Genomic DNA, 27,818 nt, shown 5'->3' with positions numbered 1-27,818 from the left:
AAAGCTATCCAGGCTTCGACCAATTACCAATTAAAAAAAAAAGTATAAGATAAATTAAAATTTAATTCTTAAAAGAACAATATTGCATCTTTTAATTATAAGATAATTTAATCTAAAAAAACATCAAAGCATTTAAATTTTATGTTGAAAACCTATTGAAAATATTATTTTTTTAAAATTATATACAATAAAACAAATCAAGATGCACACTTCAAAAAAAGAAAAATGCAAATTTTATCATTCAAACAAAGGGATCCGTTATGCCAATACACGCGCCAAACAATGAATGTCATCCAAGTGGGATTTTGTCGAAGATGACATTTAAAATTATACAGGCTAAAACAGGTCCTCATTTTCAGAGTCACACTTGCAGAGATTATCATATTGTTGCCTTCATACGAGGATTTTCAACCACTTGAAACTCAAGGTAAATTTATTCCATCTCCTCTCCGACTCTATATATGTTCTTTTTTCAATAATTTTAACATGGCTAAAATTTCTTTTTATTTTAATTCACCCGGTCAGGGTTATGCGATCTCAGTTTCCTTTTCTTTTGAAGATTTTTTTAAAAATGAACTTCTAAATTCAACCATATTCTTAGACCAAAGCTCACCTGGATTTGAACTTTGATCTTATCTATGACAACATCCCTGGAACACAACCCTAAACAGGTAAATCTTTATATAAATTATAGGTCTCAGTTTGTTTTAATTGAGCCAATTAACCACTATGATTTGAATCTTTGGTGACAAAATATCTGTGATTGTATGGATCAAATTTGAACTATTTTACAAATATTGCACCACAACAATCTCACTACCTATCCCGTAGCCATAAAATTGCGAACCCCCAAGTGCGTAGGGAAGCCCCTTTTGGAACATATGTAGGGGCGCGACTTATGGGCCTTTTATAGTTTACAAGGTTGGAATTATTCTTCCTGCAATTTGCAGTATCCTTGGGATTGTTTTGATTGCTTGTGAGACTGGGTAATCCAGTGAGTACTACAAGGCAGGGTAGTAATTTGGACGAGTGTAAGAAATACTGGACATGCATTTGAAACCTTTCCTCAACATTTTGAAAATTAAAATCCATTCACAGTCTGCTGAATTTTGAACCTAGGTCATGCTTTTATAATAAAATTAGCATTTAAATGAGATTAAATGATCAAAACGCTATATACTCTGTACAACATCCCATCTGAATCCGCTATAAATTCTTTAAAACATCCCATCTAAATCCAATCTGTTACTGTGCAATATTTATTTGATGTCTAATTTGTATGGTTAAAATTTAAAGCAATGCAAAATCATTTGCTGTTATATTAGAAATAACATTTATTCAAGTTCATAGATTCAAGTTCACAGAATTAAGTGACTTTAAATTTTGTAACAGAGTAAGTGAAGATGGATGTTTTTTGAGAAGGGTCATGCACTACAGAATGCTGTGTGGCGGGTATGTTCAACTTTTTCTCATTTTAACTGATAATTGAGAAATTTTTTGTGGCTAATATTTTCAGCTGTCTAGCTTTTATAATGAAAACTTCCTTAACATATTTGTCAACCTATAATAAGGTTTGCCCCAATTTCTATTCATTTTTAAGATCTACTAAAATTTGCATAAACTGTATAAAATCTAATTAAAATTGGAAAATAGTTTAAAATTCTATTCCCAATTTCCATCTTCAATCTTTGCTCAATTTTTTTATAAAATGTAAAATATTTTATGGAAATTGAGAATTTTTTCTTATTGATTTTGTGAATATTAGCTAGTATTTCTAAGCTTGTTGCAAAATGCATGGTTCTTATGTTTCCCATTGCTAAAAGCATACAAGCACCATGCGTCTAAAGTCATTTACATCTTGGATCATTGTTCTTGTTTACTAATAAAGTTAGATTATCTTAAATCTAGAGCTATAACTTGGATTTGTTTTGATTAATCACATTTGATAGTTACAAATCAGGGCAGTTCTCAACATAACAATTTGTTTAATGTCAGATATTGTATTGTAGAGTGTTTTTTTCATTTTTCCTTTTTAGTTGTCATGGGCTGATTGCTACATTTAAGCACCACATATTTACTCTCTCTCTCTCTCTCTCTCCATATATACATATATATAGGTAAGTGCACAAAGATGGGGGACCAAAAAGGGGTCCTAAGATGCCACTTTTTTTCTCTTTTCTAAAATCAACAAAATTTGAATTTCAACAAGAAAATGAAGATGATTACACTCAAAATGTGAAGTTGCAACAAGAGCAAGAGTTGTAGTTCTCTAAGTCTACTTTTTAAACTACTATTTTTTTTTTAAAATGGTGGAGATTAAGGGTTTCAAAAAGGGGGAGCACACAAAGTGGTCCTATTTTTTTTTCAGGAAAAACATAACATAGCACTTGGTGTGCTCCCCCTAAAATGTCAACTTTTCTTTGGAATTTTTAAAATTTCTTTGGGTGAGAAATTAGCTAACACCATGTAGTTTATGCCATATTTTTCCGCTAAATTTTTAATGAATACATGATTTTTTTTTTACTAATCTTCGAAGTGGACACATCTTGAAAAATAGAACTTTGAGGGTGCTCCCCCCTAAAATTTGTGAAAACTAATAAAAAAATAATTTATCTTTCTTTTTTAAATTGTGTAGAATGGAGTCTAGTTTTTAAAAATGTAATTTGGTCAAAAATTTGATGAATGAGTAAAAATCTATGCCCAAAATACGACATGTTGGTTTTTGACAAAAAAAGACACACTAACAAAAGAAATTAGAGATGAAGACCTTAACATAATTAAAATGAGAAAATAATTATATAGGTGGATAGGTAAGAGAGAGATTGACACTGTCATAGTGTTTATTTTTGTTTGCATTGAAACATGTGCAAACCTGATGAAGAGCACGAATAAAAATATTAGAAAATTTTGTATGTTTGTTGAAAAAAATGTCTCAGGCTCGAGAAGGGAATCCAAGCCTTTGGGTTGGATGCCAAAGGCAAATCTAAGCCCAAGGCTTGGCTTTTTCCAAGGCAGAACTACTTTGGCACATTCCAAATATGACGCACACCAAATTAAAAAATGTAAATTTTGTATTTAGCACGTGCCCTATTTGGCACACGCCAAATAAGGTGCATGCCAAATGTATTGCATTAACATTTTTTCAATCTCTCTCTCTCTCTATTCGACAATGCGGTATATACATAAAATATAACATTTAAGTATAAGTCGCATTTTAATATGTCTTTTTCCCTTCCTTTAAGTTATATTTTATGTATATATTGGCATAATGTTTGAGAGTGGTTTCATATCTCTAGGAGTTATAATGCTAATTATAGTTTTTAGAGTATTCATATAAATTTCAGACAGTCAAATTTTAGTAATCAAAAAGCTCGTATCAACACTCTCTCTAGTCTCTCCCTCTCTTTCCACGTATTCCCTCCCACTCTCTCTCTCTCTCTCTCTCTAGGGATTTCTCTTGCTCTAGTCTCTCCCTCAACTCCCACCTTCCTCCTCCTCTCTTTCTCAACCCTCCCTTCCTCCATCCCTCTCTCTAACTTGGGCTCCCTCTCTTTGGTCTCTTACTCTCTTTCCATCCCGTCCTCCCTCTCATTCGATCTCTCTCTATCTCTCACTCTCTCTTTCCTTCCCCCCTCTCTCTATCTTGGGCACTCTCTCTCAATTGGTCTCTCTCTAATCTCTCCCTCAACCCCTACCTTCCTTCCTCCCTCTCTCTCTCTTTCAATCCCTCCCTTCCTCCCCCCTCTCTTAGGTACCTCTCCCTCTCTTTCCCCAGGGGGTCTGCCTCTCTTTTCCTCACTCTCTTAGGTATCTCTCCCTCTCTTTCTATCTTTCACTTGGGCTCTCTCTCTCTCTCTCTCTCTCTCTCTCTCTCTCTCTCTACCGCCCCTCTCTCAATTTCTCCCTAGGTATCTACCTCTCTTTTCCTCCCTCTCTCATGTATCTCTCTCCCTCTTTTCCTCTTTCACTTGGGCTCTCTCTTTCTCCCCGTCTCTCTCTCTCTCTCTCTCTCTCTCTCTCTCTCTCTCTCTCTCTCCCTTTAACTCTCTTTACCTTTCTCCCTCCTACTCCCTTTCTCTTTCTCTCTCAAGTCTCTCTCCCTCTCGCCCTCTATCTTTCTTTCTCTCCCCTCTCTCAGGTGTCTCCCTCTCTCCCATTCTCTCCCTCTCTTTCCCTCTTTCTCTCTCTCCCCCATTCTCTCTCTCTCTCTCTCTCTCCCCTCCATCCTCTCTCTCTCCCTCCTCCATCCTCTCTCTTCCCTCTTACTCTCTCCCTCCCATTCTTTTCCCCCATCTCTATATCTCTCTCATTCTTTCTCTCTAAAGTATCTCTCACTCTCTCCCTCTCTTTCTCTCTCAAGTCTCTCTCACTCTCTTTGCTCCTCTCCCTCCCATTCTTTGTCTCTTTGTCTCTTTGTCTCTCTCTGTCTCTCTCTATCTATTTTTCTCTCTAGTCTCTCTCCCTCTCACCCTTTATCTCTCTTTCACTCCTCTCTTAGGTTTCTCTCTCTCCAATTCTCTCCCTCCCACTCCCTTTCTCTTTCTCTCTCAAGTATCTCTCCCTCTCTCCCTCTCTTTCTCTCTCAAGTATCTCTCCTTCTCTTTCCCTCTCTCCCTCCCATTCTTCCCCTCCTCTCTCTATTCCCATTTGTTGAATGTTAAAAATGTTAGTTGATAACATTTGGCATGCGTCAAATTGCCTACCCTTGAAAAATGGTAAGAAGGGACATTTGACCCATGAATTAGCCCCACATTCTTTGGTTTTGTTTGCTATTTTATTTGATAACAACAAAGATACACCTTTTCATGCTATTGACATATCACAACATATTCCATCACCATTTGACCAACTTTTTGCTGGTTGGACAAGGTAGAAGACAAAAATTTGAAGTTTTTGGTATGATTTTTATCATATGAGGTAATTTTCTCATGTTTTTATAATTTATATGTTCATTATGAGTTATTTGTTTAAATTTTATAATATATAATAACTGTGGATCAATGAGAGAATAATATAATGAGTGCATGCATACTAAGATACCAAAGAAACTTACATGATAACATGACTATCCTAAAGAGTATATGATTTTTATAACAAAAGTCATAAACTAATCTCTATATCTTGTGCATACATGTAGAATTCATCATCATACTAAGGAAAGATTCTAACACTAGATGATCATGAAGCCAATAATGTAAAGAAAAGAGAAAGAATGAGGCAAATTCATGGAGGAAGGAAATTGAACACAACAGAAGAAGACTTATTTAAGAGGAACATGAAGAATCCATGCAAGACTTTCAGAACATTCCTAATATTTTCCAGAACATTCCTAATATTGAGGAAACTCAAACTTTGAGAACACCTCATTGAATTTTGTATAGAAAGCCTAATTATTTGATTGATATTGATGCTAATATTTTGCAACCAATGGTTGATAAGATTTCAAAGCCTACTTGTCAAAGATATGCTAACCAAGTTTGGAGATTGTAGTTTGAGAAGTTAAATGAGACCATAAGATGTCAACTATTTGTTGAAATAATGAGAAATGTGAAATTTAGGCCCATCATGAAGATTCTTGGGCTAAGAGCATCAAATGATTTAAGTGAGAAATAAATTGTGAAGAATCTATTTAGTGTATATGAGAGTGTGGGATCTACATCACACACGAAAGATAGCAATGTCAGACGATATGTCCTCACATCAACAATAGTAAGAACTCAAACTAAGAAATCTCAGCTCATTAGAATGATAAGTAAAGAAACAAAAATAAATAGAAAATCTCTAATGAGAGCCGTGGGAAGGCATGAAAGAGTTGAGGATCCAAATGACAAAGAAGTATGGGCATTTCTGGTAGACTATCCCAAAAAGATAAAGCAATTGTTGAAGCCTTGATATCCTTAACTGAATAATTTTAAGAGACTAACACATGGGTCTCTCCTGATCAAAGAGATGTTGTAAGGAGGAGAATTGGTAGTCAAATTCATGATCCACATCCAAAGAATTTTTTGGATACGACTCAAACACAATTTTTTGCCAGGTTTCTTGAGATGTATCCTCAAATTAAAATTAGCTAAAGATTTTTTGAAATGGTAAAGCCTTTTTATGTCAAATAAATCACACATGCACAACTTTTTGTAGAGTACACATTGAATTTTCTAATCATTATGATGTTTATCGACATATATGTGTACATTTGCATACTACCCATATATTATAGGAATGTAACATAAAGGTCCCACCTAGATCTTCAAGGGGTTTCATATCTACCATTTTATGTCAAAGAGTTGATGGTCAACAATTTTACATTAACGTATGTGTGGATGGCACATGTGTTCATTACGATGCCTTGCAAAATTTGCCAATGTATGAACAATAGAGAGTACACATGTTATTGACAATGAGCTAGTGGAATTTGGCAAACATAAGATAGTGGCCTATAGTCTAAAAGATGGCAAAGAAGAAAGAAGTTGTGAATTTGTTACTAAAAATATTGCAATGCATCAATTTATGGTCATTTTTCATGAGAATATATTGTATGAGTTGTAGTGTCAAAAAATTACATACCCCTTTGTAATTTGACCTACATCTTTTGTAACCACTTTGGTGTCCATTCTCCTAGCACCTAAGTAGGCTCACCTCAACCCTTACATCAACTTTTCCCTCTCAGGTTGCTCAATACACCTTCCAGCAGCTATCCTTCGTCTTTTGTTTCATGTTAGCCACGTGTCTCCCTTGTCTCCTACCATTTTTTGAGCGTGATTCATTTGGACACTAGTACGTCACATGGACGTCTATGCACCACACATTCCTCCTACAAAATCTCAATGTTTGAATGTCGGTTCTAGGCATGTCTTTCCACTTGTCACCTGCATATGTCGGTGGAAACGGTCCTGAATCTTTCAAACGGCTTGCCAACCCTTTTTTTCCCTCCTCTTCTCTCATTTTAAATGGATCTTTTCTCTTATTTCAGTCTTGCTAGTTCCTCCATACAATCGCTCTCGTTCTCTTGTCTCTCACAACTTTCTTTGGCTCTCTCTCGCTTGCTATAACAGTCTCTTTTTTTCTACGACACTCTGAAGTTCTCACAGTATTCTTTTACAACTCTCTTGGATTTCTCAAGCCTCTTTGATAATATCTATCTATTTATCATGTCTTTGGGCATCTTGGGATTTATCACATCCCTCTTCTATCATTTATTGCTTATATTATCTTTTATTTATCTTTTATTCTATCAATCTATCTGGCTGTCTGTGGAGGTGGAAACACCAAAATAGGGATTTGACTAAGGCAAGTCCCCAAGAAGCCTCAAACATTTTTCTTTTCCGGCTTGTGTGCAGGTTATATTAGAGAATATTTATATGGCTAGAGGCTTCATAGAGTGGACCTATTGTTTGTCTACTTTCTTCCCTTTTCTCCTTCCATTTTATCTTGGTTATTTCGTATATCGCATTTACTATCTTAGCTTCATTTCTTTTCGTGTTTTATGCATTATAATCACACCTGGAACTTCATGTACGAACTGTGTACCTTGTTTGTACAGGACGATAGCATGCCGTATTGGTGTCCCAGACTTGCGCATTTGTCCTTTGAACAGAGGCTTGACAGAGTCATCTAAGAGCCTCAGATTGCGATTAACCACTTGACTCTATTGTTTTTATTCCCTGGCTCACCTTAGCACTAGTTCAAATGAGGTAGCAGTGAATAGTTTGTTCTCTGAGATTCATCATCTTAGAGGTAACAAATTCCCACCTCTACATTTTGGTGAACTCGATGTGAACACTTCTTCTATATTATTTTCAAAAGAATTCTTTATCATTCCTTCACTACTGCATTGCTTCTTTAATGTAGTTTACTATTTTTAAAATGCATTTGTTATCTTCTTTTATTAGTTCTATTTCTAATTTCAATCAAAGTGATACAAAGATAGAAGGTCTTACATACACTGTGATCTTGAAGAACTTTGGAGTGCAAACATGCTAACCTTGTACAATCAATAGTTGGCAGAAACTTTGGGAAATCTTAAGCTGGAATATAAGATTTTGCAAAATAAGGGTTTTTCTCAGTTCGTTCATTTTCTGAATTTTGATGAAAAGAAATGGATCCAATACATTCTCAGTCGAATCCATGATGAATTCATGTGGTTCGATAAGCCACATAAGATCATTAAACAGACAATTCAGGCCATGACATGTTTGAGCGCATCTAGTGAAGTACCTAGCCCAAGGAAAATATAAAATAACACTGTGATAGCCACTATTAGTTCAATATTTGACAATAGAGAAATAACTATAAGTGACATTCTGGAGCATGATGTTAGATTTGCATCAATGGTGGTCGGCTACAAAGTCTATCAATCTAGCAGACAAAATTTTGTCTCTGGAACATCAATCTACTCTGCATATCAGATGTTGAAAGAGGATAAAAGGTACAACTTGTGTATAGTCTTTCTCAATGAATTAATGAGTAATCTAAAGAAAATAAAACATAATAAAAAACATACATTCAAATTTGGTTCTCTTATTATTTGTTTGGTCTTATACTTCATGAATGAGATCCCCAATATACAAGGAAAGGTCCAATGGGCCTATGATAAACCGATGGCCATGTAGATCAAGGAAGGCATAATGGCAATCAGTGACAACACAATGAGAATATCAGCCTTGTGGGGATATTTTAAAAACCTTCAAGCCACTATGAAGAACAGGGAAATAATTCCAAACGAAATAGTGTGGAAGTATGAGAAAACCATTTGCTTCATGGTTGATAAGGATCAATGCCTAATGGAAGTAGTCGAGCCAAGGACTATATGGATTTTTCCTATGGGATATGAAGCTGATGCTATCACTCTTGATGCATATGCTCAACACATGTTGAGTCAGCTAGTGGATGGAAAGGAACCAACATTTGGTACCTTTAGGGAAAAGGACTTAATCTTGCACCAACAGTTCTTTGAACCGACAAGGAAAAGGAAGATCCAGAAAGAAGTAGAGGTTGTTGTTGAGCAGATAGGATTGACAAAAGAGGTTGTGCAGAGGGAAAGAGCTCAAAGAATTTTGAGGGAAGAAGATGTAGTCAATCCGGCAACTGTGCCTAAAAAGCCCAAGCCTAGTAGATCTTCTCCTACCTCCAAAGTAAAGAAACTGGTACCTCCACCGAAACCCAAACCAACAATATCTACTAGTCGAATTGATAAGAGGAAGAAGGAGAAATCCACAAGAAAATTTGTTGCAGTCGAGGAGGAGATTGAATCGGATGAGGAGGTTGGGAAAGTCAAGAAGACAACTACTTATGCTCGAGTTGTAAGAAAGCCATCTAGTGATGCTCCACCTTCCAAGAAGAATAGAATCCAGGGTGAATCATCCGGAAAGCCTAAAAGCCGGAAACAAAAATCAGAATTGGATGAGGCCTTGGAATTCGGTAAGATCAAAGGTTCATGTACAATTATTCCTCCCAAAACCTTAGATGATGTCAAGAATGAGGTAATGAAGGATGGTAATTTAAATAATTTAGCTGTATATTATAAAAATGCTGGTGATAATGAGAGAAGGGAAGTTGAAGAGGTAGTTGCACACTATATGAATAAATTTAGTAGGGCAATAATTAAGTTATCTTCTGAGTTACCTAAAGAGTTGTATGATATTTTGGATGCCCGGAGAAATGCTACCTGTCAGAAAGATAAAGAAATGTAGGACTATGAACTGGTAAATGTTTGTTCAATTATTTCTAAAGATGAAATTGATAGATTATTGAAATTGGCTAAGGAGAAATTCTAAAGCAAGAAGAGAGTAAATAGAATAATGCTTGGGAAAATTGATGAGGTGGCCAAGGAAACTGAATAGACAATGAGATAATTTTCGAGAGAGCTTGGGGTAAACAAAGAGGTGGACACCCAACCGGAAGAACACATTCCATAAGATACTTCCATCCCGAAACTACATACAGAAGTGTCCAGTGGTCAGATGGATCAACCACCTTCTGAGGAGACTGAGCAGGTACCTATAGAAGCACCCTTTGATGATGTACTAGGAAATATCTCTGGTGAAGCTACTTAGGATCCTCCTTAGATAGAAGTAATTGCAGAAATGATAGCCAAGGAGGTAGCCAAAAGTGAAAAGAGCGAGTGCTGGAATTGAAAAGGAAATGGAGAAGAGTGATGAGCCCAAACAGAGAGCTCTGGTGACCATGACTGCAACCACTGTCTCTGACAAAGGTAAGCAGATTATTCTTGATGATGACTTTTCACATAGTCCGCTTGATCTAAGGACTCTGTCACCTCTCCAGGTGTTGGAAATTTCTACACAGACTCAATTAAGGCAAGCGAAGATCTCTTGAAATCTCAATCTGTGGACAGAGAAGTTCTCTTATGCCACTGAAATTTTGTAGAAAATTCTACCAAATTTTGCTCAAGATTCTTGTGTTTCTCCATCTAGTAACTTAAGGAATATGTTGAATACTATAAATACTCAATTTAATTCTTTTGACAACCATGAAAGGAAGATGTAGGAAAAATACTCATGATGAAAGGAATCTCTGAAAACTGCTCAAGTGTCCCCATATCGATGCTGAAGTTTACCCCCTCCAAAGGTGGTAAATTGCGCCACACTGCTGACAAAGACACTCCAAGATCTAGTGGAGATGAATGTAGAACAATGTCCAAAGACTCATATGTCTCCTCAAAAGATAAAGAGACCTCCTCCAAGTGTTGTACAAAAGTATCCACAATCATGTCAACCTCTAAAGATTGATCATGTAGAGAATGCACAAGAGGGTTAGAGTGATCCCTCGCAACAATCAAAGAAGGATCATCTTCATTAAAGAGAAGATGAATGTCATCAATGGTGTCTCCCAAATCTGCAATGTAGGAGTCCACAAACAAACCTGCAATGTCTGTCAAGTAGGCATCCCAATCAACTGAAGCTGGAAGACATGAAATATCCTGCTGCACTGAATGATAAGAAGGCAAAACTGTCGCACTAGCTGAATCATCAGGTGCAATAGGTGGTGTGATATCAATAGAAGGAGATGAAATGCAAGGGTCAAGAACGGGGTCACATGTGAGAATCCCCAAGTTCAAATGCCCAAAGTTCTCCTCAAAATCCGAATCATCAACATAGGTAGAATCAACCTCATCAATAGGACCAAAATCTGAAAAAGAGTACAACCGAGATGAATGATCAACCGCCCCAGTCGCAATGATAGCTCCACTCTCCAAGTCTCTAATGATAACTGAATCAGGTGTGAACTCCACAATTTTCTTAGTTGCCCCATGTGTGATTTGATAGATGGAAAGAAGATTATTTGTCAAGTGGGGTACACACAACACATCATTGAAGGAGTTATCCCCAATGGCAATAGATCCTTTCCCAATCACATCCATGTATGTATGATTTCCCATCAAAATCTGTGGCATGTGGCAAGGCTCAAATGTAGAAAACATAGACTGCGAAGATGCCATATGATGAGAAGCCCCTGAATCTAGAAGCCATCTCCCTGAATCATGACTTGTAGCAGCACAAAGAGCTTGTCCCTTTCCTTTATTTGTCCCAAAAGAGTGATCCTTTCCTTTATCCTTGGAAGAAGCCGATGTAGACATTCTAGAAGGTAGGTTGATTCTATTCTTCTCAAGAATATTCTTCAACTCATCAATATCCTTCTTATAACAATGATGTTCATCATGTCCTGACTTCTTGCAATATCCACAAAAAAGATTGTCCTTATATGATTTCCTCTTAGGTGAGAATGGTGAATCACCTTGTTGTGGAGAGGAAGATTGTGCTCCATCTTGTTGTGGTTTAGACTTAGGTTGCTTTTGATTCCCTTTGTTAGCCACCAAAGTTTGTGACTTTGAAGATTTGAGAATCCTCATCGTGGTCAACTTAGATTGCTCAAGTATCAACATCTCCGTGAATGAATCAAATGAGGGAGAAGTGTATGAGGAACCTTGAGCTAACCTATGGGTGTGAAAGCTAGATACAAAGGCTGCATACTCTGAAGGAAGCTTGTCCAACAAGTTATAAACCAATTGAGCATCCTTTTTGTCAATTCCACAATCTTTTAGCTTTGCTCTTAACTTAGTTGCTTTTGTGACATAATCTTGGATTATATCAAAATCCTTGGGATCCAAAGTTGTGAGTTCACTATCAAGCTTATAGCCCTTAATCTCATCAACTTCACCATACAATTTCTTAAAAATATCCCAAGCCTTTTTAATTGTTGTACACTTATCAATGTGAAAAATGAGGTCATATGATACATACTTTCTAAGAGTTCCAAGTGCCATAAAACTCTTAGTAAGCCATTCAATTTGAGAATTAGGATCAGGTGGTGCTGTTATAGTTTCATTTACATAATGAATGAGTCCTTTTTCCATTAGTTTACTCCATGCCTTAATTTTCCATGATGCATAATTATGAGGAGTTAAAAGTGGAAATTTAGAAGAACCCATAGCACCAACAATGAAAAAACACAAGATAGAGAGAGACACAATCACACAAGACACCCCCCCAAAATACTCAATCAAGAAACCCCCACCAAAATGGTGATTTTGGCACTTTATACTTAGTGCATATACAATGGGCCATTTGCAAAACAAGGCAAAGTGGACTTCTGATTTCAATTTACAACTTCTAAAAAATGAGATCTAAGAGACTTCAAAAAATACTGCTAGTGATCTAAACTGAGATCCAAGCGAAATACAAGTACCAAATATGCCAAAAATGGCCAAATATTGAAAGTACAATTTCTACTTAAAATCACTGCAAACAGATGGCAGATTATGAAAGTAGATGAAAAAATATGCACTTTAAAAAAAAATGGCACCTGAAAAGGAGTCCATATGAACCCAAATGAAGCCTCCAAAGTTGTAAAAACCGGGATTTCATGATTTCTGAAAAACCTGTATCCGAAAATCAAAAAAATCCCGCACCATTGTATATATCATGAAATTCTACCCCAAAACAAAAAAAATTGCTTGAAAAAACGAGTTCGGATGAGTGAGATATCGCTATTTGAAAAATGCCTGCAAAATTATAATTTCTGGAAAATTTTTGCCGCAGCAGCAAACTTCAAATGCCTCTAGATTTGCCCTCCGAAGTCCGATTTTGATGAAACAAAAGGCAAAACTGACTTTCTTGGACCTCCTAATTCCAATGGTAACCTCATATTTGACCCATCAAGCTTCAATAATAACCTGCAATAGAAAACTCCAAAATACACAACCCCAAATAGCATCAAATTTCTCTCAATTAGCAAACCAATGACACTCTAATGGCTCTGATACCATGTGAGATTTTGCCAATATCAAGAGGCAATGGAAAGAACAAATAAGAGAGACAAAATATATGATAGAAATAAACTGTATTCTATCAAGATGAAAATACCGATCAACTGGATCATCAAGCGATACATACAATGAATATAAGCCTGCTTATATAGGTAAGGCTATATGGATATGTGAGCACACAAACATGACATGTGGCTCAATAAGAAACATGGGTAGGTAGGAAATAGGTGTGGGTAGGTAGAAGAAACAATACAATACTAAGAGGATGGACCTAGTATTTTGATTCCTTAAAGGTGACTTACTCAGACATCTTTAAGTTTATGTAAATAGAGTACATTCATTCTTTCATTGTTTTTTACATAAGATCTTGGCAGTTTCCCGCCCTTTGCCATTGATGCCAAAGAGAGAGAGAGCAGTGAAAAATGGTGTATGCAATTCGGGGGGAGTCAGTCAGGATTAATTATATAGATCTTTTTGGTGTTTTACAACTTTTGACATTTTTCACTTGTGTTACCATCAATGCCAAAGGGGGAGATTGTTGGCATTTGATGTTCCAGTGATGTATGGTGATTCCTGGTGTATATATAGATCTATAAGAGTTGTCATTGATGGAAACTTAGTCGATGGATCTAATCCGGTATGAAACTTTGGTTATCTGGTTATCTTGAGAAGGTTTGTTGATATCGGTTTGCCCAGTGTACAGTTTTGGAAGTATTTTCACCCCTGGTGATGCAGTCTTTGATTTGAGTATTCAAGACTTATTGGTAAAGTATTTGGAGCTGATTATCATGTTAAATCACCATCTGATATTGATTGTCACTTATTTGAAGATCTAGTATCCGGTAGAACTCAAAAACAGTATTTGTTATATTTGATGATGTAACATGTAACTAGATTCATCAATTAGATTCTGGTGATTGGTAATGCATTCGAGGTAATTGGCAAGACCTATAGGAAGTGTGTGGTCATATAGTTTGGTCCAACATATGATTTAGTGAAGCATTGAAGCTGACTTGCAGCTACACGTTTCATATTTTCATATCTCATGAAGTTGACATGAAGGGGACTAATTTTAGTGTGTGCAGATATATAAGACTGATTTGGATAATTATTTTTGGTATGTAGATAATGTGATAACCTATTTTGAAGTGATTGCACATAGTTTGACATGCACACCTTGACTTAAGTTGATCCAGTGACCCATCATTGAGTAGAGCAGAGCAAACAAGCAAATTAGTGACCACAGATTATTTGCACTTAACTGGAACTGATTCCTGACATATTTAGATGCTATTTACCAATTCATTTCTCATTGTAATCTTTTGTAATCAGCTCTAAGGGAGTGAATATTCCTCTGGGGTTGTAGCCTTTTTTTGTACTTGAGCAATAAGCTCTAGGAAGTGTGCCTGAATGCAAGTGCATTCCCCTTATGTAATATTGTTTTCCCACTAGCCATAGTAGAATAATATTATGGGTTCAAATCCCACCATGGTTTTTCCCATTTGGGTTTCCATGTAAAAATCTTGGTGTTATGGTTGCATGGTTGTTTACTTTATGTTTTGACACTTTGATTTCTTTCTTATGCATCTGGTGGTTTAAAAACTAGTATAACAATGTTAAAACTCTCAGATTATTGATTCACCCCCCTCTCAATGTTCATTGATTCCAACAATTGGTATCATATCCTAGTTCCTCCGAAGAAGTCTAACAACTTGAGGAAGATCGAGAGATTGAATCAATGGACCCCGGTTTGCAGAGACAACTCAATGTGGCCCTTGAAGATCTAGATGCAACAAGAAATGAAGTAAGTTTTTGAAAAGAAACTTGAGTGCGGCTGAAGACTTCATTGAGACATTGAAGGAGCAAGTGAACACTTCTAGAGATAAGAGGAAAGAGTTGATGGATAAACTGAAAGAGAAAGAGGAACAAAGCATGGAAAATCAAAACAAATCTGATGAGCGTGAAAAGCTTGCTAGAGAGAATGTTGTATTGAAGAATGAGATGCAATCCATTGTGATGAAACTGACTAAAGAGATTGAAGACCAGAAGAATAATGAAGAAATATTGACTCAATCATTGAAAGACATATCATATGAATGTTGTAGTTTGACTTATGAGAATGATCAGTTGAAGCTTGAGATGATCCAATCAAGGAATGATGGTCAAGAACTTGAAAGACAGATAATATCCTTAAGAGATGAACTTGCTACTGCAAATGAATACAAAGACAAATTCAATGCTAGCTCAACAAGGCTTGATGAGATGCTAGAAAAACAAAGACATGGAAAGGATACCAAAGGACTTGGATTTGAGAAGGGAGAATCCTCTGGTTTGGGACAAAGCAATGCAAAACCTAATCACCAAAAGAGCAAGAGTCCTCTGGTAAGACAATCTAATTCTTATAAATTCAAAGGTAGATGTTTTACTTGCAATAGATTCAGACATATGGAAAATTAGTGCAGAAGTAGGATGAATAATGAAATGATGAATAAAATTATGAACAAAGTTCCTACCTTTACCGGTCAATGTTTTAAATGCAACAATTTTGGTCACAAATCAAACATGTGCAGAATGATGAATAAATTTCAAAATAAGAGATGTTTTGCATGTGAAATGTTTGGACATCTCTAACCAATGCAGGATGAGACCAAGCTAGATGAACTTTAGACCTATGAAGAGAAATATTGTTTGTCATGCGTGCAACAAATATGGACACATCAAAAAATATTGTAGAAGAAGAAATAATGGTCCGATGAATCAACGCCAATCAGATGAGAAAGGGAAAGTGAAAGTAGATGAAATTAGAGATCAACACAAGAAGATGTGGGTGAAGAAGGAAGATTCTATTGCAGCAAATGGCTCTACACCTGAATCCGGTGATGGAACCTCATCTGGTAACTTGGAATTTTTGCATTGGGGGGAACTTTCCATGCAGATTTTTAGAACCCCCTCTTTGGTGATCTGTAACCGATTCCGGAAGGTTGTAGAAAGTTTAAATCATGTGTGCAGAATGTTATCCTAAAGATTTAGTGAATATTTGAGGCTTCGGTATGAGATTCCATAAATATCAGGGTAACCAGTTGAAGCATTTATTACAACACAAAATTGGGTTTTCAAAGGTTAAAAAGGCATGACAAAGGTTCATTCTCCACGGTGCAATTAAGGAGATAGAGTAGTGCAAAAAAGAAAAGAGACTCGACAATCTAAATTGATCTTGTGGTGATTCAAGAGGAAATTCATGCATCTGGTTGATAATTGAGGTATTTATCCATTTCGCGAAGTTAACTATTTTTAAACCCTAAGTCTAAAATGGCATATAGTTTTGGAACTTCTACCCCGCTAATTGTTGAGATCAAGGAAAGAGTTAGACCAGTCTTTAAGAAACATCCATTGAAATCTATCGAGCATGATCCAGAAGGCGCATTTTCCTCTGTACCCTAAGGCATTCTTCATAATGAAGATATCGAGGCTTACATCCATTATGATCTTGAAGAACTTTGGAGTTCAGACATGCTGACCCTGTACAATCAACAATTGGCAGATAGTTTGGGAAATCTTAAGCTGGAATATAAGATTTTGCAAGATAAGAGTTTTTCTCAGTTCATTCATTTTTTTACTTTTGATGAAAAGGAATGGATCTGGTACATTTTCAATCGAATCCATGATGAATTCATGTGGTTAGATAAGCCACATAAGATCACTAAACAGGCAATTCAGGTCATGACATGTCTGAGCAAATCCGATGAAGTACCTAGCCTGAGGAAAATAACAAATAATGTTGTGATAGCCACTACCGGTTCGAAATTTGACAATAGAGAAATGACTATAAGAGACATCCTGAGCCTGATGTTAGATTTGCATCAATGGTGGTCGATTATAAAGTCTATCAATCTAGCAGACAATTTTTTTTCCCCGAAACAACAATCTACTATGCATATCAGATGTTGAAAGAGGATAAAAGGTACAACTTGTGTACAGTCCTTCTGAATGAATTAATGAGTAACCTTAAGAAAATCAAACAGGATAAAAAAATACATTCAAATTTGGTTCTCTTATTATTTGCTTGGCCTTATACTTTGTGAATGAGATCCCCAATATACAAGGAAAGGTCCAATGGGCATATGATAAACCGATGGCCATGCAGATCAAGGAAGGAATAATGGCAATCAATGACAATATAATGAGAATATCAGCCTTGTGGGGATATTTTAAAAACTTTCAAGCCACTATGAAGAGCAGGGAAAGAATTCCAAAAGAAATAGTGGAGAAGTATGAGAAAACCATTTGCTTCATGGTCGATAAGGATCAATGCCTAATGGAAGAAGTCGAGCCAAGGACTCTATGGATTCTTCCTATGGGATACGAAGTTGATGCTATCACTCTTGATGCATATGCTCAACACATGTTGAGTCAGTTGGTGGATGGAAAGGAACCAATATTTGGTACCTTTAGGGAAAAGGAATTAATCTTGCACCATCAATCTCTGAACTGGCAAGGAAAATGAAGATCCTGAAAGAAGTAGAGGTTGTTACTGAGCATATACGATTGGCAAAAGAGGTTGTGCAGAGGGAAAGAGCTCAGAGCATTATGAGGGAAGAATATGTAGTCAAACCGACAGTTGTGCCTAATAATCCCAAGCCCAATAGATCTACTCCCACCTCTGGAGTAAAGAAATTGGTACCTCCACCCAAACCCAAACCAACAATATCTACTAGTGGAATTGATAAGAGGAAGAAGGAGAAATCCACAAGACAATTTGAGGTAGTCGAGGAGGAGACTAAATCGAATGACGAGGTTAGGAAAGTCAAGAAGACAACTACTTATGCTCGAGTTGTCAGAAAGACATTCGGTGATGCTCCACCCCAGGGATAACTTTAAGAAACCATCCCCTGGGTAAAAGTGTAAAATCCTGGCGAATAAGACATTATTTTTTGGGGGAAATTTTCATATTGATGGCAAAAAAATTTAGTCCGAAGGAAAAATTATTTAAGTGTTTTGGCGATTTTTATCCACCACTTGAAAATTATTTAATTTGTTTGGCTAATATTTTGTTATTTATGGAAAAATATATATTTTATTGGTGATTTCATGAATTCATTGCCATTAATAGACAAGGCACATCACATCACATTGAGTCCAAACTCTGCATGACGTATTGATAAGTGCGACTTCTTTGACATGTGAAGGGTGACACATACCTAAAATCCATCAATGATTTATAACCATTTGATGATCGTAGATCAATGGCTTAAGTTTTATTTCGGCCCAAATTTCTGAAGAGAACGTAGTTTAGCAGAAAGTGCCCGGAATGGAATTGGATTCAATAGGCACATATCAAATGTCACGGTCGATAATGTTGGTCATTTAATATATATCTATTCACTAACTGCAATCCACTCTGTCCCCATGACTTCCAATGTGGTACTTGGTACTAGTTTATAACTGTTTCCAATTTCGCACACTAGTGCATTTATCAGAAACATTTGCAGAGATATACGGAAAATTTAAATTTTTTTAAAGCAATTAATACGGTTAGAAAAGAAATTATTACAATCAAGAGCTTCATCTATTTATATACGATCTTTTCTTATTTCATCTTCAATTAGCCTTTGGTAGATAAATCGTTGAAGCTCATAGTATTTAAATTTTGCCTCTGGTTAGGTCTATAGGCTCAAGCTATTTAATTTGGTAATCTGATTTCTCAAGATGGACACTCCTATCCGCTTGAGAAGAATTTATGTGGAGGACTAGAGGGTCTTTTTGGGCTCCATTAGAGACCCAACCGTCCAATCAGTCTGCAAGGAGGTTGGGATGTTCACTAATTAGGCTGTGAGGATGGTGTTGGGCAGAAACTTTCTGCGTAATGAATATAGATACCGTGTTAACATGGATGTTACGTCCCAGTTCTTGGCGTCTCTTCTGGAACTCGAAGGAGACAAGGTGGATATGTTGATGTTGTTAAGAAAGGTGTTTAAAGAAGACTTCCTTGGAGACGACGTTATTGTTGTCATCTTTGTAGAAGTAGGGGTGGGAATCCCTTGGGTGAATGAATTAACCAAGCTTCTCCTCCCTGACAAAACAGTGTCAGTGGCCAGGCAACCATTTATTTTGAACCTAAATGCGGAGTAGTCGACCCGTCATAGGAAATGGGCGCAGATTGGTAGGGACTTTCTCTGGAAATGGTTCCTCTTGGACGACTTTCCAAACTACGGCTGGCTTGAAGAATTCTCACAACTTATAATGTCTGAAGAATTCTCACAACTTATAATGTCTGAAGAATTCTACATGGAGGGAGGGCAAGATTCTTAGGGTAAACCATGAATGTGTCCACTACCTGTGCCCCAGCTCTGACCCCCTAGTAGTTTTGTTTTTTTGGCTATGTCCTCGTAACCTCACAGGCTCACTCATTTTGGCTTTAAATTTTTTGAGGGACTCAAACATGTAAAAAAATGTAAATTTCTGAAACATAAATATTAATGACAATTTCGCGAATTCCAGTTTGTTTCAGTTCGCCTCTAATGGATATAAAAATGCTTTCTATTTCATTTTATTAATGATAATTTTGCAAATCCTTTTTGTCTATGAGCTACGTTATTTCAATATTTTGTTAAACAATGGAAATAAATTTAATACTGTGATCTTTTTTATGTAATGTTTCTTCCTTTATATTTAATATATATAAAAAAAATCGAGTTCGTTCCATTAATTATTTGTACATTGATTATCATTGATTATAATTTTATAAGTATTAAAAAAAAGATGTTTATCTCACGAAAAACAAGTGAATTAAAAGTCCAACTTACTTGTTGTTGAATTTTTGAACTAGTGCATGCGGAGGAACGATAAACATGTTTTGCAAAATTCTAATGAAAGACTTCCATAAATGATAAACATTTAATTAAGTATAGTTAAATTCTAAATTTGTAATTGTATACTTAATTAAATTTCATAAGCTCTATTTCAACAGAAGTTGAAAAGGATTAAAAAGTTTTCAAAACCATTCTCAAAAAGTGACTCGTGTTTGTTGACGTGGCCGAAAAATGGCAAAAGTCTTGGTACCCACAACAACTGACAACAGATACCATCGATCAACATTTGGTGTCTTCAGGGAGGAAATGGGTTGAGAAGCAAGTTCACGAGCCTTAGCATGATGTTTCCATTGGTGTTCTCTTGTACAACAGTTTCTTTTAGTTTTAGCTGAGGGTTGTGAAGGTTTAGGATCAATAGGCATAGGCTTTTTCTCTTCTTTTAATTGAGGATGAATAGGAGAAGGTCTACTAGGCTGAAAAATAGGAGATGTCGGACGCTTTCCTTTGTAAGATGTAGGAGGCGGTATTGGAACATATAAAGGAGGAATATAAGGTGTGGGAAGGAAACCAGGTCCATCATGAGGAGGAGGAATATATCGAGGATCTCTAGGCTTACTCAAAGATAAGATTATATCATTCTTCCATTTTTGATAAGATTGAAAAAGAGCATCACTTTGAGTCTTAAAAGGTTCAAATTGTTTAGGCTAAAAGTAATCAAGATTAACATCTTCATGCCTCACCGTGGGTTGGTACATGCTATGATTTATAGCTACAATTTTGTCATTATAAAGAAATTTGAGACATTTATGAACGGTAGATGGGATCACTTTCATGGAAGAGAACCAAGGATGTCCCAACTTCACACAAAAATGATTTGATGTAGGAATGATAGAAAAAATGACATCTAAGCACTTAGTACCAACCTTAACCAGAAGATTAATAGAACCTATAGTAGGACAAGAGAAACCATCAAAGATCTTAACCACTAAATCAAATTTATCATATGTTACTTCATGCAATTGTAAAGTATACATATATATTCTTAAGTTATTACATTCACCATACATGTTGGATCAATGAGAACCCCTCGTGAGAGTATGTCTTTGATCTTTGCAGTGATATATAGTGGGCCATCGGGTGCTTCAATAGTCTCAATAGGATCAAAGGTAATGCATAGGTCCTTAGGAGGTGCAGGTTTATCAATAAGATTCACCATATTATTAGACTCAAGGCCAAGGTCATTAGAAGAAAATTCAAGATTCTCAGACTCAATTAGAGACCGTTGGATGAGCATAGATCAACGACTTAGGGTGGATTTCGGCTCGAATGTGGGAAGTAAACACATTTGTGAGAACTTCACCCGGAATTGAACGTTTTACATTTAATTCACTATAATTAAGTCTATAAAGCTCTATTTCGAGCAGAAGTTGAAAAGGATTAAAAAGACTTCAAAAACAGTTCGGAAAAGTGACTCGAGTTTGGTGACGTGTCCAAAAAATGGAAAAAGTCATGGGACCCACGACAACTGACAACAGATACCATCGTCCGTTGGATGAGAACAAATCAACAGATTAGGGTGGATTTCGGCCCGAATGTGGGAAGTAAACACATTTGTGAGAACTTTGCCTAGAATTGAATGTTTTACATTTAATTAACTATACTTAAGTCTATAAAGCTCCATTTCGGGCAGAAGTTGAAACAGATTAAAAAGACTTCAAAAACAGTCCAAAAAAGTGACTCAAGTCTGGTGACGTGCCCGAAAAATGACAAAAGTCATGGGACCCACAACAACAGACGACATATACCATCGTCTGTTGGATGAGCACAGATCAACGACTTAGGGTGGATTTCGGCCCGAATGTGGGAAGTAAACACATTTGTGAGAACTTCACCCGGAATTGAGCGTTTTACATTTAATTAACTATAATTAACTTGAAAAGGATAAAAAACCCTTCAAAAACAGTCTGGAAAAGTGACTCGAGTGTGGTGACGTGCCCGAAAAATGGCAAAAGTCATGGGACCCACGACAACTGACAACAGATACCATCGTATGTTGGTAGAGTACAAATCAACGAATTAGGGTGGATTTCGGCCCGAATGTGGGAAGTAAACACATTTTTTAGAACTTGACCCAGAATTGAACGTTTTACATTTAATTATCTATAATTAAGCTCTATTTCGGGTAGAAGTTGAAAATGATTCAAAAGACTTCAAAAATAGTCCGAAAAAGTGACTCGTCACTCGAGCCTAGTGACGTGTTCACTGTCCTCAGAATTTAGATTGAAGCAATGAATGTTTTATCTTTCGACGACAAATAGATATTAATAATAATTTATAAAATTACAACAAGATTCTAGATATTTTGCCCTTTAGGTATTACTTTTGTACTTTTTAGTGTTTTTAAAATAAGCGACTCATAAATTATAATCGTATTTCATTTCATGGACAAACCAGCAAATCGAGGGAGATTAAAAAATGACTACTAGATTGAGGAATGCAAGTTGCAACAGACTCTGTCTGCGCCAATCTAGTGAAATAGAAATTTCGAGTAAATTCTAAAACACCTACATCCCACGTTTTTTAATTTTTTTAATCTCGTGGTTCAATTTAAGGGTTAGAATTTTTAGGCTTGTATCTAGCATTATTTTGAATTATTAACAATAACAATGATGAGGAAATCGAGAAGCAGTAGTTCAACAGGAAGCCAAGTGAAAAAAAATAGACCTAACCGAATTGGTTAAAACACCAAGTTTCACTGATGAATACCATGATATTTATGACCCTGCTATCCATAGTGAAAAACGTATCATAGATATTAGATATGCATTGTCTAATAAGGCGGAAAATCCAAGAAGGGCAAAATTTACTGTTTTCAACACAATGTTAAAACAAAGAGCAAATAAAATCACATCGTGGGATGTTGGATTGGGAAGCATGGTATTACCTGAAGTATTCCCTTGCCCTGAATTTGTCATGGTCTGCGCCAAAAATTATGATGATAAAAAAGAAATTGTCAATAAAAATACAAAAGAGTAAATTCTATCCATAAACGTGGGAGAATTTGCTTGTTTGTTGAACCTAGGGTTTGAAGCACAAAACTCAAATGTCCACATTGACCTAGGAAATTATGGCAGAGAATTATGTGAGTCTCGATCCAAGTCGTAGAGATTTATTTATCAAATCTCTAATAATGCGTAGTACTCTATTGAATCGAAATCATAAGCCTCCTTATGATTCTAACATTTTTGTTCCATGGGTTCGAGATACTATTTCCTTGCTGACATTTTTCCTGGGATTGGAAAATGATAGGGAAGTGGTTGCTAGCCTTCTTGAAATTATTTTTAATATCCATTATGTAAGTCAACTAGTAAGATATAATTTTGTTGAGCACGTTGTTCAATCCATGCAAAAACAATTACTAATGATAAAAAAGTTTCATGTAAGACATTTAGGTTCTCATCCTACTTGTGCTATCTTCTTCTATCCAAGTATCGTGCAATATTCGAGACCAACAACCTTCACATTGTGAGCTATAAGATTGATGAGAAGACTCGGAATAGAATAGAGTGTCCAATATATGAATGGACACCAAAGATAAGGATGCATGATAACAGAAAGAACTACAACAATTTTCTAGACTTCTTTTTGGCAGCAATGTATAATGAAATTACAAGCACTCCAATGCCTAGACTGCATGTGTCTTGTAGAGATTGCATTTAACTCGGAAGTCAAATATAATTGGCTGACTGGTTCTTCATGGAAGAATACACCGTGTTAAGGTTTTATAGATCAGTGGTAAAACCCTACAGACTTCCAATACATGTGACAGCGAGGGTATTTCCATTGGAATATGTACGATAGTTGGAGAGAACAGATAGGCACTTCCATGGTTAGAAATATAAGAGCATATTTCCTTCCTTGCCTTTTTCATGTGGAGGGTTCACATTTAAGAGAAAATCATTCAATATGGCACATGATTTTTTGACAGTTTTTAGCTTTGGTGATCAGGGTCTCTAGTAGTATGATCCAATCGGTGTAGTTCAAGCAAGCCTTAAGAAAAATGGGAACTCTTTAGCGTTATGTCAACATGAAAGTAAACCATTGCTAGAAAAGCTTAGAAACATGAACTCCTAGGATGAGGTAAAAAAAGAGAGAGAAAATTGCCGCTGACAACAACATTTCAATAGAAGAATTGTCATCACAAATTATGGCATTGCACACACAGAGGACAACAGAAGAGGGCATCCAAAATAGGATGTCCTACAATTTCTACCAGAAATCTATTAATCCATCTAACAAATCTATCCCCAAAACAATTATGCAAGAATGTAAAGACATTTATTGGACTATGAGGAAGAATCTCGGTGAACCAAAGGCCAGTGCAGAATTTGAGTCCATGGATGCGGATGAAGAGTTTAGCAAATTGTGGAATATGGAGTATCCCACAACAACATGTGACAGGAGTGAAGATAAAAATGAGTATGAGGTTGAGCCCACTCCAACAACCACTACAATCCCTAAAATATTAGGTTGAGTCAATGAGTCCATGAAAGAAAAATATAGCAAAGGGACAAACATTGTGGAAAAAATGGGATTTGAAGGTGGTGGTCTAGGTCCTAGAGGAGAAGGCATTTGGTATCCACTTGAGGTACAACTTCCATCAGATTCAAAATCAAAAACTCCTGTTAAACCAGTCATTGGACTTTATTCGTCAGATTCATCACAGAAAGGTACTACTCATTACCCTCAGGGTCCACCGGCATTTGTTACAAGTTCAAATCCACAACCACCACCACATCATGGTATTCCCATTGGCGGTGAATCAAGTGCCACTCCCACTGGTGGGGAATCTGGGGATAGTATTCCTATTAGTGTTCAGTCAATTGCCACTGCGATTGGTGGGGTTGGCATGGGTACTGCTACTGATACTAGTTGTCTTGGTGTTGGACAATTGCAACAACAACATATCTCTCGCAAGAGGTCACTAGTGGTAGATACTCATACTATTTAGAGTCCTATATCAAGTGCCACTGACACTACAAATCTATCATTTGCAGCTTCATAACAGACCCCTCAAAATACTATAAAAACTACACATGCAAGTGACAGTGGGACATGATCATGAATGGTTGTTGGTACTCCTCGTAATGCATTAGTTAAAACCACAGGCATAGGTGGAACTAGAGCCTCTATTGTTTCACCTTTCAAACATTCAATTGCTTCAACAAGTCCAAATTTTCAATTTTGTGATTACTATGAAAAATTTGAACACACAACAAATGCAAATAAAGAAAAAAAGAGAGCATTGCATAGGGTTGCCTTGACTGAAGTTTTAGAGAAACAACCTGCAAGGAACAGGGTATTTCCAACATATGACCCACACAAAGATATGATGGAGTTCATGGTTGTTATGCACGCAAATAAAGATAAAAATCCCCCACACAGTCAGATAGATCCCTCTGAATTTCAAGTTAGCACCCTCCAAATGGATTTTTCCAAAGTACAAAATGTGGACAAAATTAGTGTGTCAAAAAGAATTAACAAAGTGGTCTACACTTAACTGCTAAAGGTGGAGAGAGAAAAAAATAAACTAGAGAAACAAATAGAAAAGTTACAGGTAGAAGTGGAAAACAAAAAATCAAAGAGGAAAGCAGCAGATAACAAGTGCAATGATTTGCAAAAAAGGATAAAAAATTTGGGCTTTGCAGTAGAAATTGCAGAGCAGGAAAAGATGGATGTAGAGTTGAAGGACCTGAGTGAAAAACTGGCTAAAAGCAGTAAAAAAATTGATGATGAAAGGGCCAGTTTTCAAAAATTATACAAAAGTTATGAGTCTACTGCTGCTGAAATAAGAAAAATACAGGACCTATTGGATCATGAGAAGGAAAAAGAAAAACATTTGGAAGAGGAAGTAGATGAAGAAAAAAAAATGTGCACAAATGAAAGAAGACCTGCATATTGCAAATGATAAAATTAAAACTTCGGAGGATAGATTGAAAGATAATATGAAAAATACAACGAGGTATATACAAGAAAACATTTGGGGGCAAATAATGCAGAGGAGTGACAAGTTGTGTGAATGGTTTGAATTGAATGAAAGTCTGATATTAATTTATATGAAAATCAAAGGGCACATTGAGAAGAGCATACATGTTTATTCAAAAGAGGATATGGCAAAACAAATTTTGCAAGTAGTCTACAATACTAGTGACAACTATTTGGCATCCAAGGGAATTAACATCCGCATTGATGCCACAGTTAAGACACCATCTATCCTTAAAAAATGTCAGAAACTAAGGGAAACATCAGAAGTTATGGATAAATGTGGCAAAAAGATATTGAAGCTGCAAGAAAAGACAACTACTTTGATTAAACCTGGTTTGCCTAAGACCGTTGGCCCATCAAATAAATTCATTAGAAAAGAAGCTTACAAAAAAAACATGGAGATAAAAATGAAGTCTGATTTAGACTTGCTTCCTAAGAACACAACTCCCTAAAGCTTCCTGGAATTCATCAAACCATTTACAACTATGAATGCAGTATTGGGTGAAACAGTGATCTCATCACTCTTCTAAATATGTATTGTTGACAAAGTTGCAGTTGACTTTCCATAGTCTAAATAATATTGACCTTCTATCAGACGAAGAGTGGAGCACCCTACAAAAATTGGCATAGAAATCTCAAGAATCATAGTATGTATTGCACAGTTTTTTGCTTTTACTCTTAATTTCAAGGTTTTATGGTTTTTCTGTTTGGAATTTGGCATCGCTTGAAATAAATTTGTTTTATGAATAGGAAAAAACCAGCACTCGCTATTGCTAATCCAACCTATGAATCTGTGATGCATAGTGCAAACCTTCAGCTTGTAAATTTTTATTCTCAAATTCTCCCAAGTTTTAACATTTCTGCATTTCTCTATTTCTAATTACTAGTTTGGGCACTGCTCTTATGTATAGCTAATTTGTCATGGCTTGAATTAATATTTCATTTTTAACTCTATTTTTTGAACAGGAGACATCAGACATGTAGCAGTTGTTAAATTGCTAATCCAACCTGTGATGGCCATGTAAATTTGTGTTGAGTTTGTGATACTGATGGTTGTCGGGATGATATATTCAATGTTCGGTGCCTTAGTAATTGATTTTCATGTTGAGTCTTCACATGTTGCAAATCGACCTAAAGTTGTTGTTGCTCCCTTGTTTCTATAAAAGGGAATTCAGGGTCATTTGCAAAGGGTTCTAAAACTTTGTATTGACTTTTGCATGGAGAATCACACATAGTGGTGTATTGAATGAATTGTATCATATGACTATATTTTGAAAGAATTAATGAAAATCTAAGTTCTCAACTTGTCTAAATAGACATCTATGTATCAATAAACACATTATGGTCTTTTATTATGCTATTTTAAATATGAAAATAGAAAGTTGAAAAATACATTTACAAATCAATATTAAATTCTAATTGCAAAAAGTTGACACTCATAAAATATCATCAAGTTATCAACCATAATAATATGTTTTTTTAATATGAATGATGAGATACAGTAATAAGATTAACAAATATCAATATCTTACAGTTGCCATTCATCCTCATCAAATTCAGAGCTTTCTTGATTCTTGTATGTGTTTTCTTCACTCTGAGTCTGCATACCTTCGTTGAATTGCATCTCAATGCTACCAGTAGGTCCAGTACATGAGTCAATAGTCCCACTGGCACTTTGGTTT

At 36.0% G+C, this 27,818-nt stretch overlaps 1 long non-coding RNA gene across 1 annotated transcript; it reads left to right on the top strand.

Annotated features, from left to right (window-relative positions):
* The first annotated feature begins 319 nt into the window (after positions 1-319).
* On the top strand, positions 320-27,368 carry LOC131858063 (uncharacterized). Its single transcript, XR_009358863.1, has 3 exons — positions 320-427; positions 1,393-1,452; positions 27,103-27,368. It is a non-coding gene; the product is annotated as an uncharacterized LOC131858063 (long non-coding RNA).
* The last annotated feature ends 450 nt before the right edge of the window (positions 27,369-27,818 follow it).

Source organism: Cryptomeria japonica, chromosome 9 (assembly GCF_030272615.1).
Source record: "Cryptomeria japonica chromosome 9, Sugi_1.0, whole genome shotgun sequence".
Lineage (NCBI taxonomy): Eukaryota > Viridiplantae > Streptophyta > Pinopsida > Cupressales > Cupressaceae > Cryptomeria > Cryptomeria japonica.
This window is presented reverse-complemented; position numbering and strand designations above follow the sequence as displayed.